Genomic DNA, 12,051 nt, shown 5'->3' on the forward strand with positions numbered 1-12,051 from the left:
AACCACCGGAGGGAGCCCAAGAGCGGAATTCACAACACATATAGTGGGAGCCATAGACAGAATAGATACTAGTGGTGGTGGGCAATTAAGTTGCTCCAATACATGTAATATTAATAATAATTTTTATTTATATAGCGCCAACATATTCTGCAGCACTTTACAATTAAGCGGAGACATGTACAGACAATAAATTCAATACAAGTTAAGACAATTTAAACAGTGACATTAGGAGTGAGGTCCCTGCTCGCAAGCTTACAATCTACAAGGAAATGGGGGGACACAATAGGTGAAAAGTACTTGTTATTTCAGGTCTGGCAATTATAATAAATAGGGATTTTCATATAAAGCTGCATGATCCGGTCATCAGCCTGTGTGTTTAAGTGCAATAGTCAAGTATCAAGTGCAGTTATCGTATGCATGGAGGGTGTGGAGACAGATGAATAGTAGGGTGCACATTCAGAATAATATTTGGAAGGAGAGAACAGGAAAAAGTTAGTTTACTGAGTAGTTGATGTGGTAGGCTTGTTTGAAGAGATGGGTTTTCAAAGCGCGCTTGAATAGGTCGGGGCTAGGTATCAGTCTGATCATCTGGGGAAGTACATTCCAGAGAGCTGGCGCCGCACGAGAGAAGTCTTGGAGACGGAGGTGCGAGGTTCGGATTACGGGGGATGTTAGTCTTAGGTCATTTGTAGAACGGAGGGCACGTGTAGGGCGATAGACAGAGACGAGAGAGGAGATATAAGGCGGTGCAGAACTGTGGAGAGCTTTGTGGGTGAGAGAGATGAGTTTATACTGGACCCTGTAGCGAATGGTAGCCAGTGTAATGACGGGCACAAGATGGAGGCATCGGTGAAGCGGCTGGGCAGAAATATGAGTCTGGCTGCTGCATTCAAGATGGATTGGAGAGGAGAAAGTTTGGAAAGAGGGAGACCGATCAGAAGAGAGTTGCAGTAGTCCAGACGAGAATGAATAAGAGCAACAGTGAGAGTCTTAGCAGTTTCAAAGGTGTGAAAAGGTCAGATTCTGGAGATGTGTTTAAGATGCAGGTGACAAGAGCGAGTGAGTGATCAGATATAGGGAGTAAAGGAAAGGTCGGTGTCGAATATGACCCCAAGACAGTGGGCATGCTGCTTGGGAGTTATGGTTGAACCCTCCAGGGTAATTTCGATGTTGGGTAGAGTGAGGTTAGTAGAAGGGAGAAACACAAGAAGTTCCGTTTTGGAGAGATTTAGTTTCAGATAGAGGGAGGACATGATGTTAGAGACAGCAGACAGACAATCCTTGGTATTTTGAATTAGGGTAGGGGTGATGTCAGGGGAAGAAGTCTATAATTGGGTGTCATCAGCATAGAGATGATACTGGAACCCAAATCTGCTGATTGTTTGTCCAATAGGGGCCGTGTATAGAGAGAAGAGGAGGGGGTCTAAGACTGAGCCCTGCGTAACCCCGATAGTAAGGGGACGAGGAGAGGAAGAGGAGCCGGCAAAAGATACAGTGAAGGAGCGGTCAGAGAGGTAGGAGGAGAACCAGGAGAGGGCTGTGTCCTTGAGGCCTATGGAGCAGAGCAGTGTGAGAAGGAGCTGGTGATCCACAGTGTCAAATGCGGCAGAGAGATCCAGGAGAATCAGTCTGGATTGGTCTATAATTGGGTGTCATCAGCATAGAGATGATACTGGAACCCAAATCTGCTGATTGTTTGTCCAATAGGGGCCGTGTATAGAGAGAAGAGGAGGGGGCCTATGACTGAGCCCTACGGAACCCCGATAGTAAGGGGACGAGGAGAGGAAGAGGAACCGGCAAAAGATACAGTGAAGGAGCAGTCAGAGAGGTAGGAGGAGAACCAGGAGAGGGCTGTGTCCTTGAGGCCTATGGAGCGGAGCATAGTGAGAAGGAGCTGGTGATCCACAGTGTCAAATGCGGCAGAGAGATCCAGGAGAATCAGCAGAGAGCAATGACCTTTGGATTTAGCTGTTATTAGATCATTAGAGACTTTAGTGAGGGCAGTTTCAGTGGAGTGTAAAGAGCGGAAACCAGATTGTAAGGGGTCGAGAAGAGAGTTATCCGAGGGATAGCGGATTAGACGTGAGTGGACCAAGCGTTCCAGGAGTTTAGAGATGAAGGAAAGGTTAGAGACAGGTCTGTAGTTAGCAGTGCAGTTCTGGTCCAGGGATGGCTTTTTAAGTAAAGGGGTTATGATGGCATGTTTAAATGAGGAGGGAAAGATACCTGAAGAAAGAGAGAGGTTAAATATTTTAGTCAGGTGAGTGGTGACCACTGGTGAGAGAGACTGCAGGAAATGTGAAGGAATGGGATCACTGTTGCAGGTTGTAGGCCGAGCAGATATAAGGAGCTTGGAAACTTCTTCTGTAACAGGCTCAAAGATGTCTAGTGAGCTTGAGGTGCGGCAGAGAAGGGGATCCAGGCACTGAGGAAATTGGGCTGAGATATCCTGATGGATGTGGTTGATTTTTTTCTAGGAAATAAGTGGCCAGATCCTCACCACTGAGATTGGTGATGGTGGCCTGTACTTTATGTTTCAGGAGGGAGTTAAGGTTTCAAAAAGTCGTTTTGGGTTGTTGGATAGTGAGGTGATGAGGGTGGTGAAGTAGGATTGTTTGGCCAGATGAAGGGCAGAGTTATAGGTTTTGAGCGTGAACTTATAGTGGATGAAGTCTTCTGCTAAGAGAGATTTTCTCCACTGCCGCTCTGCACACCTTGAGCAACGCTGAAGAAAGCGTGTTTGCATAGTGTGCCAGGGCTGCCGTTGTCTGTGTCGGGTCTTTCTGCATGTAGAAGGTGCTGCTTCATCTAGGGCATTCTTCAGTGCATTATGGAAGTGTGACAATGCTAAGTCTGGACAGGAGAGGGAGGAGATGGGGCTAAAGATGTGTGTAGGTTGTCCATAAGCTGCTGGGTATTAATGGAACGTGTATTCCGATAAGTGTGGTAAGAGGGTGTGTCCCGGGTGAGGAGACAATTCTTGACAGAGAAGGAATGAAGGTTGTGGTCCGAGAGTGGGAGAGAGGAGTTAGTAAAGTCGTGCAGCGATCCGGGATGGGAGAAAACCAGGTCCAGAGTATTCCCGTCCTCATGCGTAGGAGAAATAGTAAACTGTGAGAGGCCGAATGAAGAAGTTAGAGAAAGAAGATGAGAGGCAGATTGGGAGAGGGGATCATTGATGGGAATGTTAAAGTCTCCCATGATGAGGGTGAGGATGTCACAGGATAGAAAGTGAGTAAGCCAGGTGGCAATTTGGTCTAGAAACAGGCAGGAGGAGCCTGGAGGGCGATAAACAACCACCACTTGCAAGGAGAAGGGCTTAAAGAGTCTGATGGCGAGGACTTCAAAGGAAGGAAATGTAAGTGAGGGAAACGGGGGGATGACCTGGAAAGCACATTGTGATGAAAGGAGCAAACCAACACCTCCACCCTGTCTGTTCTCAGGTCTGCTGGTATGTGAAAATTTCAGCCCACCAAACGAGAGAGCGGCAGCGGCGGTGGTGTCTGAGTGCTGGATCCAGGTTACTGTAATAGCCAGAAGGTTAAGGGAATTAGAGAGGAAAAGATCGTGAATGTAAGTTAGTTTGTTACACACAGACCGTGCATTCCAGAGAGCACAGTGGAAAGCAAAAGGAGAAGGCATGCACTGAATGTTAATGAGAATGTTAATAAGATACATGTCCATATGGAAGGCAAGGGAAAAAAACAACGCTTAGGCTACTTTCACACTAGCGTTTTTTTTAATCCGTCGTTTTGGGCAAAAAACAGATCCTGCAAATGTGCCCGCAGGATGCGTTTTTTGCCCATAGACTTGTATTGCCGATGGATAGCAACTTATGGTCATACGTCGTGTCCGTCGTGCACTGAATCCGTCGTCCTTTGGTGGACCGTCAGCACGATAAAACATTCAAGGGAACGTTTTTTCGTACATCGTGTCCGCTATTTTCTACCGTGCATGCGTGGCCGGAACTCCGCCCCCTCCTCCCCGGACTTCAGAATAGGCAGCAGATACATTGAAAAACTGCATCCTCTGCCCACGTCGTGCAAAATTTTCACGTGTATCGGTACGTCGCACTGACGCTTAGCGACGGAGCCGTACCTACGCAAGTGTGAAAGAAGCCTTAGGCCTCTTTCACACTTCCATCTTTCAGCTCCCATCACAATCTGTCGATTTTTGAGAATGCAGGATCCTGCATTTTCTCATAGACTTGTATTAGCGACAGATTGTGACGGATGGCCATCTGTTTCATCCGTTGTGCGCTGGATCCTGAGTAAAAAAAACAGTCCGTCAGGCAGAAAAAACATTCAGAGGAACTTTTTTCTGCACGTCGGAAAATTGGTCGCTGACTGTGAAAAGCAGGAATCCAGCAACGGGTCCCGTCTTTTCAAACTAAGCATGCGTGGAAGAATTTCCCGTCAGGGAAATTCTCTCTCGCTCGCTCTCTTTCTACTATTGATGCTGCCTATACAGCATCAATAGTAACAAAATATAATGTTAAAAATAACAAAAAAATAAAAAATCGCAATAGTCTCACCTACCGGCGACCCGTGCAGCGATGCTCCTGGCAGCTAGCGTCCCTAGTAATATATTGCGAGAAGTCGACTTCTTGCGAGATTTCGCAATGTATTACTAGGAACGCTAGCTGCAGGGAGCATCGCTGCGCGGGACGCCGGTAGGTGAAAATACTGTGATTTTTTATTTTTTTTAACCTTGTTTGTGTTGTGTATGCGTTTTCGCAGCGGAAAACCACTGCAGAGACGCATACACAACAGGTGCACATAGCCTCGTCGGGTCCGTCAGAAAGACGGGCCCAGTGCACCCGGTTTTTTACAATCTGCACAGGATCCGTCTTTTCAACATTTTGACGAATCCTGTGCAGATTGTAAAAATCGGAAGTGTGAAAGAAGCCTTACATGGAGCTGGATTGTATTATGTCGCTATTAAGATTACCTGGATGCAATGTGAGATCCTGTGGATGTCAGCGCACGTGGAGTACGGCGGAAGCCGCTCAGAGAGATGCTGTCATGGTCAGGACATGGTTAATGTCCTGTCAAGGTTAATTTTGCTAGCCTCTTTTCCAAAATGGGAGGGGTATTTATACTTGCTCCTAACCTGGTTTCTCTGTCAGCTATAGATTCTGTTTCTGTCTGAATGCGTGACTCCTGGAGTGTGTGCCCGGCTTGCATAGCGTTGTCTTGCTTTCCGTGCTTTACCCTGTTTGTGTTCCTGGCTACTGAACTCTGACTTTGCTTCTGACGATCCCCTGTGTCTCCGTTTTGGTACCTCGTAATCTCCTGGCTATGACTTCTGCTTGTTTAATTATTCTTTAGTGCTTGTCCCTTCTCTGTTTCCCCGGCGTCTGGCTCTGCCCCTTTCCTCCTCCCACTCTGTCACATGGTCTAAGGTCCTGTTCATTACTTGTACACTCTCTTTCATGTCAAAGGTCCCGTAGGTTCAGGTTAGTAACTTGGCATCTTGCTCAGCTGCTGTGTGCAGCTTCCCCTGCAGCATAGATACCCAGGCGCCGTGACAGACGTGCTGTGCATGCGGCCTGCTATGCTGGTTATAAAGGGGCAGGGACTAGGGTATGTCACGTGACCGGATCGTGATCACATGACTTATCTGTGTTCTGCTCCATACCACCAGTGCAGTGTGAAAGATCCGGACCAGCACTGTGTGTAAAATAGTGCTGTTCATAGCAAGGACCTAATATCTCCTTACTATGAACAGCACTATTTTAGGCCTCTTTCACACGTCAGTGTCTCCGGTACGTGTACTGACAGTTTTCTCACGTACCGGAGACACTGACACACGTAGACCCATTCAAATGAATGGGTCTATGCACATGTCTCCGTGTTTTCACGGACCGTGTCTGTGTGCAATACACAGAGACATGTCCGCTTTTCTCCGGCAGCACGTACCGCAATACGTCCCGCACACGTGCACACGGAGAACAGTGTGCACTCTCCTATGTGTGCACGCACCGCCCGCAGGAGAGACAGTGCTACAGTAAGCGCTGTCCCCCCTGCTTGTGGTGCTGAAGCCGGCATTCATTCTTTCTCCCCAGCAGCGTTCGCTGGAGAGAAGGAATGAAAGATCAAGGGGTTTTTTTGTGTGTTAAAAATAAAGTTTGTGGGTCACCTCCCACCTCCCATCCCCTGTGCGCCCGCCCGCTTGCCGAGAAATACTCACCCAGCTCCTGCGATGTATGCTCTCAGCGCCGGCAGCAGGTCCTGTGTTAGCGGTCACATGGTACCGCTCATTACAGTGATGAATATGCGCATATTCACACGGACACGGATAACTCCAGTACCGATTTCTCCGGTACCGAAATTATCTGGACGTGTGAAAGAGGCCTTACACACAGTGCTGGTCCGGATCTTCTTTCACACTGCACTGGTGGTATGGACCAACCACAACAACTATACCATAGAAAGCCAAAAAGAGTGAACCCACACAGAGGATCAATATGCCCTGACGAAGGAAGAGATTCCGAAACGCGCTTCGGGGTGCGCGGTGACGGGACTTGGTGACCCTCCATTAAGGTATATCTCCATTGCAGATATAGGCATTATCGTTGTACACTTGCTTCTTGCACTCTGCACTTTATTGGTGTGTCTTTTTGAGCCTGCAGCTGTGTGCTGTTCAATTCTGTGGCTCTGCACACATACATTGCCTTTTTTGCACCAGGATTATTTTTTATATAGCAATCATTGATATGGCTACTTTTGCACTCTTATTAATTATTCATATTTATCTTTTTGCACTTTTTTTATATTGTTATATTTTTTATTGACTTTCACTAAATTTTATTGCAAATAATCTGCATTGGTCGATATTGGAGGTCACCAATTTATATCTATTATGACAATTGTATAATATATTTTTTTAATTGTCCTGTCATATATTCGCGTACTTTCTTATTTTTTATCTTGATTTTTTAATTTTTATATATTGTTGCCACTTTCACCTTAATAAAGGCTAATGATGTTGATCCTCTGTGTGGGTTCACTCTTTTTGGCTTTCCATGGTATAGTTGTTGTGGTTGGTCCTTATCCTAGTGTTTAGTCACTACTTTTTCACAGAGCACTGTTATTGCTTATTTGAAGAAAATAGATATATATTCACTGATATTATTTTTATTTTGGTGTATCTGTGTTTCCTAACTGGTGGTATGGAGCAGAACACAGATAAGTCACGTGATCACGATCCAGTCATGTGACATATCCCTAGTCCCTGCCCCTTTATAACCAGCATGGCAGGCCGCATGCACAGCGCGTCTCTCTGAGCGACTTCCGCTGCATTCCACGAGTGCTGACATCCACGGGATCTCCGATTGCATCCAGGTAATCCCCACAGTGGCATAATACAATCCAGCGCCATGTAAGCGCTGTTTTTGTTTCTTTTCTTTCAACTTAATTGCCCACCACAACTAGTACTAGTATCTATTCTGTCTATGGCTCCCACTATATGGCATTGTATGTATCCTGCCATTCACCATATTATCTGGGTACACTGTAATAGAGTGCAGGGTTGAGTATGTCACCACGGAACAGACAGACCAACTGTTGAGGGGAATTTATTAACAGGAGTAAGATTCTCCTCGCAGGGAGTAAATGGGGTTAATAGAGGTAAATCAAACAGTAAACAGTTAAGCAAGAACAAAAGGGTTAACGAGTGTTCTTGTGACTTATCAGTCCAGGGAGGTCCTGACTGGAGGGTCCTAATTCCAGCGTGGGTACAGTCACCAGCAGAGTCCGCTTTCATGTACTCACAAGATGCAGTCTTTAGCTTTTACAGCACAGCCAGGAATCAGGGGCTCCACACTGTTAAGTCTCTCACCAAGAATCACAGTCTTTGTACTGATACTGCGGAGACCAGGGAATATAAGTCTCTTCTCTGTTTCCTGGAAACTCTGGGGTTAAGTCTCTGCAGCCTGTTCTTCTCAAAGTGAAACTGAAACCGGGAAGTAGCACAGTCTCCTCAGTCACTGCCCAGGAGTCTCTGTTAGCCTGGCAGCTTCTCTTTAGTAATGTCACACACACACTGGGCAGTTACTTATCACACTCAGGAATCTTTGCTTGTCCCTGCGGTCACCAGGGCTGCGGTCACCAGGGCTGCGGTCACCAGGGCTGTACTAGAGTCACTGTCAGGGGAAGAGTCTTCTCAGACTATGGAGGCTTCCAAGTCCCCACTCTCACTCCAGCCTTAGTGCCCTCACGGGGAGCACTCTGTCATGGGGAGCGCGACGCTGCAGCCTGCCCTCTCTCTGTGCAGCTGTCTCCTCTCCCTGGCGCGCTCTGCTCTCCCGCACTTTTGTGACCACACCTCCGTCTATTCCTCCCTGCCCCAGCCGTCACATGGTCCCTAGTGTCCAGAGCAGAATGTCTTCCCCCCGACAACCCAGCTGTCTGACTAAGTGGTTCCAGGTAACGAGCAGGGACAGCAACCTCCTTACAACACCACCATTTAATAACTCTGTACTGTACTCCTGAATAAGTTTTGTACCATGACAGCATAGACCTGTGGAGCTGGCCACCTCAACCTACGTTCTTGCCACCTTGGGATACCACATTAGGCATCCGAGTTTTAATATTAACCTCTTCTTATTCCCCTTATCGCCCAGGCCAGTTGAATAATCCAGTTGGAACCAACACTGACCCTATATGCGCTTTACCTACTATACCAGGTCTCTGTGGACTACCTTTTTCTATGTTCATTGTATCACCGGTGTCCTTTTTCACCATAACACTCATTGTTTTATCTCCATTTGTGTAATTCTACTTTTATACAATTTTGTCTCCTTGATGAGAATCTAGCTCTAGCCTCCAGCACATTGGGTACTGCTTGTGCCTCACCACCTTTGTGATTATTTTCTCTACTCTTCAAATTAGACATACTACGTTTTCATCTGTGTTTGTTTTTTGCTTTATTGCCAATGTACTGATATGTGCATAGTTGTTATGATATTTTATTTTCTTGTTTTTGTGTGATGATTCACTTATGTATATCTTTTCAATTTTTTCCATATCAGTAAAATTGTTCTGATGAAGGTCCGGATGTGGACCGAAAACTTTCAAACTTATATTTTTCTGGATGCACATTAAAGGATCTTCTTCTTTACACCAAAATTCTTCTTGAGTGCCAAGTTTTTTTTTCTTATTTTGGATTCCTGGGCTTGATACCCTACTTGAGCACATATACTGATTATTAGTACGAGTGCCGTGTTGCTTCTTTTTCCTTTTTAGGGTATGTGCACATGTTGCGGATTCTCTGCGGATCCACAGCGTTTTTTGAGAAACAAAATGCTGCGCACACTTTGCGGAAAATTCGCTGCGGAAATGTTGCTGTTTAAAAGAATTAGCAAGTCACTTCTTTTTTTGTGAATCTGCAGCGTTTTTGTACCCATTCCATTATAGAAAACCGCAGGGATAAAAAACGCAGCAAATCCGCAAGAAAACCGCAGCAATAACGCACAAAAAATGCTGCGGAAATGCGACAAATCCTCAGGTGTGTTTTCTGTCAGGAGAGGCAGAATCCGCACCAGAAATTCCTAAGCCTAATCTGCAACGCGTGCACATAGCCTAAGATGCAGACTAACGAGCAGATCTAATTTGATGCAGGTGTTATTTTTGGGTATGAAAATTTACAGGGTGATTCCATAATTTTTTCCTCAGAATTGAGTGATTCCATAATTTTTTACCTATGCTTGGTTAAAAAAGTAACCATTACTGACTACCACATTTTTTGTTCTTGATTTCTTTTAGCGTTTCTTAAAGCCAGAAAGTTGCCATTTGAAATGACTTTAGTTTTGTGCCATGTCTGTGATCTGCTTTTTTTCTACAAAATTAAACAACTGAATGAACATCCTCCAAAGCCGGTGATTCCATAATTTTTGCCAGGGGTTGTAGTAGTGTGGCATAAAATAACGTTTTTGGGCAATGCTCTGCTCACTTTTCAAAAAGTTGGCATAAAAACTCAGTTGCAACATTTTTTTTTCCACAGCTACAAATTGCTCAAAGTTTTTACATTACAAGCTATCGTGAATCACGGCCTTGGATGTTACTTGAATATGATTCTGCTTACCTTGGAAAAGACTAGTCCAGTCACAAGCAGCTGCTGTAAACCCATAATTTGGAAATTAAAGGACTTATTTATATATGTGGAATCAAAATAATCTTTCTAAAACTTGTTACATGTCAATGTAACTCTTGTCTGAATATTTTCTAGAAATTCTTAGCATCTATGGTATTTTGGGAGCAGAACAGTAGAAGGTGCGTATCTGAACCCAGCAGATGAGGAATGCCAAGGTCATGACTTGGCGTGTGTGCAGCAATGGAGCCTACGGCTGCTGTGCAAACTCCATTTTAATCTTAAAATGAATGATGTCAGGGCACTGTTCTTATTATGTGATGGATCTGTTTATAGGAGGAGAAAAATGAAATTTATAGCACAGATCTAATGGTGATAAAAAAAACCCTGCAAATAACATCTGACAATGCAGTAATGATATTAGAACAATCCACATAGCCACACTCACTCCACATGCAGGGCCCCGTCCACACGGCCCACGTTGTTAGCGCACACGGGCGGAGACACACTCACCTCGAAAGCCACGCTGCAAAACTCACTGGCTGCAAAATCCCAGCCACAGAGAGCTACAGTCAGGGCCGCTGCCTTCAGAGTATCAGTGCGCGGCAGGCACAGGCCACATCTACCTCCATCATGTCTAGAATGGAGTTGCTCCTGTGAGGCATGATGTAAAGGGAAATGGAGGAGCCTCATTGATTACACCGCTGTGCTCATAAGTTACTGTGCACGTGTGAGGGAGGGGATGAGAGACATGAGAGGAAAATGAGAGGTGTGAGGGGGAAAATGAGAGATGTGAGGGAGAAAATGAGGTGTGAGGGGGAAAATGAGAGGTGTGAGGTGAAAATTAGAGGTATGGTGAAAATGAGAGTTGCGAGGGGAAAATAGTGGAGTGAGGCGAAAATAGTGGAGTGATCGGAAAATGACAGGTGTGAGGGGGAAAATGAGAGGCGTGATGGAAAAATTAGAGATGTGAGGTGCTGCTGCAGTATGAGGCTGTGTATAGAGAAGAGTGAGGCGCTGCAGGTGGAGGCTGTGTATAAGGCCACATTCACACGTTCAGTATTTGGTCAGTATTTTACCTCAGTATTTATAAGGCTACTTTCCCACTTGTGTTTTTTGCTGTCCGTCGTGGTGCAGTAAGATGACGTATCGACGGATGTCACGAAAATAGGGGAAAACGTGTGTGACTGATCCAGTCTAATGACGGATGCGTCTTACACAAATTTCGGGATTTAAATGTCTGGGGACGAGAGAGAGAGACTTTTTCCAGATCTGAAAATCCTCCCAGGCATGCTCAGAGGGGAAAAACGAGATCCGTCGCTGGATTGCAGTGTGTGATGGTCAGCGACGGATCCTGCGTCCATAGACTTCCATTATATCCATCGACGGACAGCACAGGATGCGTCACTGACCGATTTTCCGACGTGCAGGAAAAAACGTTCCTATGAACGTTTTTTTCGCACGACGGACTGCTATTTTCCGACGGATCCAGTGCACGGCGGATGAAATGGATGGCCATCCATCACAATCCGTCGCTAATACAAGTCTATAGGAAAATGCAGGATCCTGCAAATTTTTTTTGCAGAAAAACGACGGATTGTGACGGATTAAAAAAAACGCAAGTGTGAAAGTAGCCTTAGCCAAAACCACGAGTGCGAGAAAAATACAGAAGTGGTGACATGTTTCTAATAACCTTTTCCTCTGATTGTTTTACTCCAAGTTTTAGTTTACAAATATTGAGGTAAAAATACTGACTAAATAACGTGTGAACAAGGTCTAAAGGAGAAAAGTGTGGTGCTACAGAAGAAGTAGGCTGTGTATGCGATACACTTTATTGCAATTAATGCAATTTCTTTCGGGATCAAGTGTTTCCAATTGTATATGGAAGAAGAGTGTGAGGTGCTGCCGGAGGAGGCGACTATAAAGGAGAAAAGCTGTGCTGCAGAAAAATGCTGTGTA

The sequence above is a fragment of the Ranitomeya imitator genome, chromosome 7 (genome assembly GCF_032444005.1).
Source record: "Ranitomeya imitator isolate aRanImi1 chromosome 7, aRanImi1.pri, whole genome shotgun sequence".
Classification (NCBI taxonomy): domain Eukaryota; kingdom Metazoa; phylum Chordata; class Amphibia; order Anura; family Dendrobatidae; genus Ranitomeya; species Ranitomeya imitator.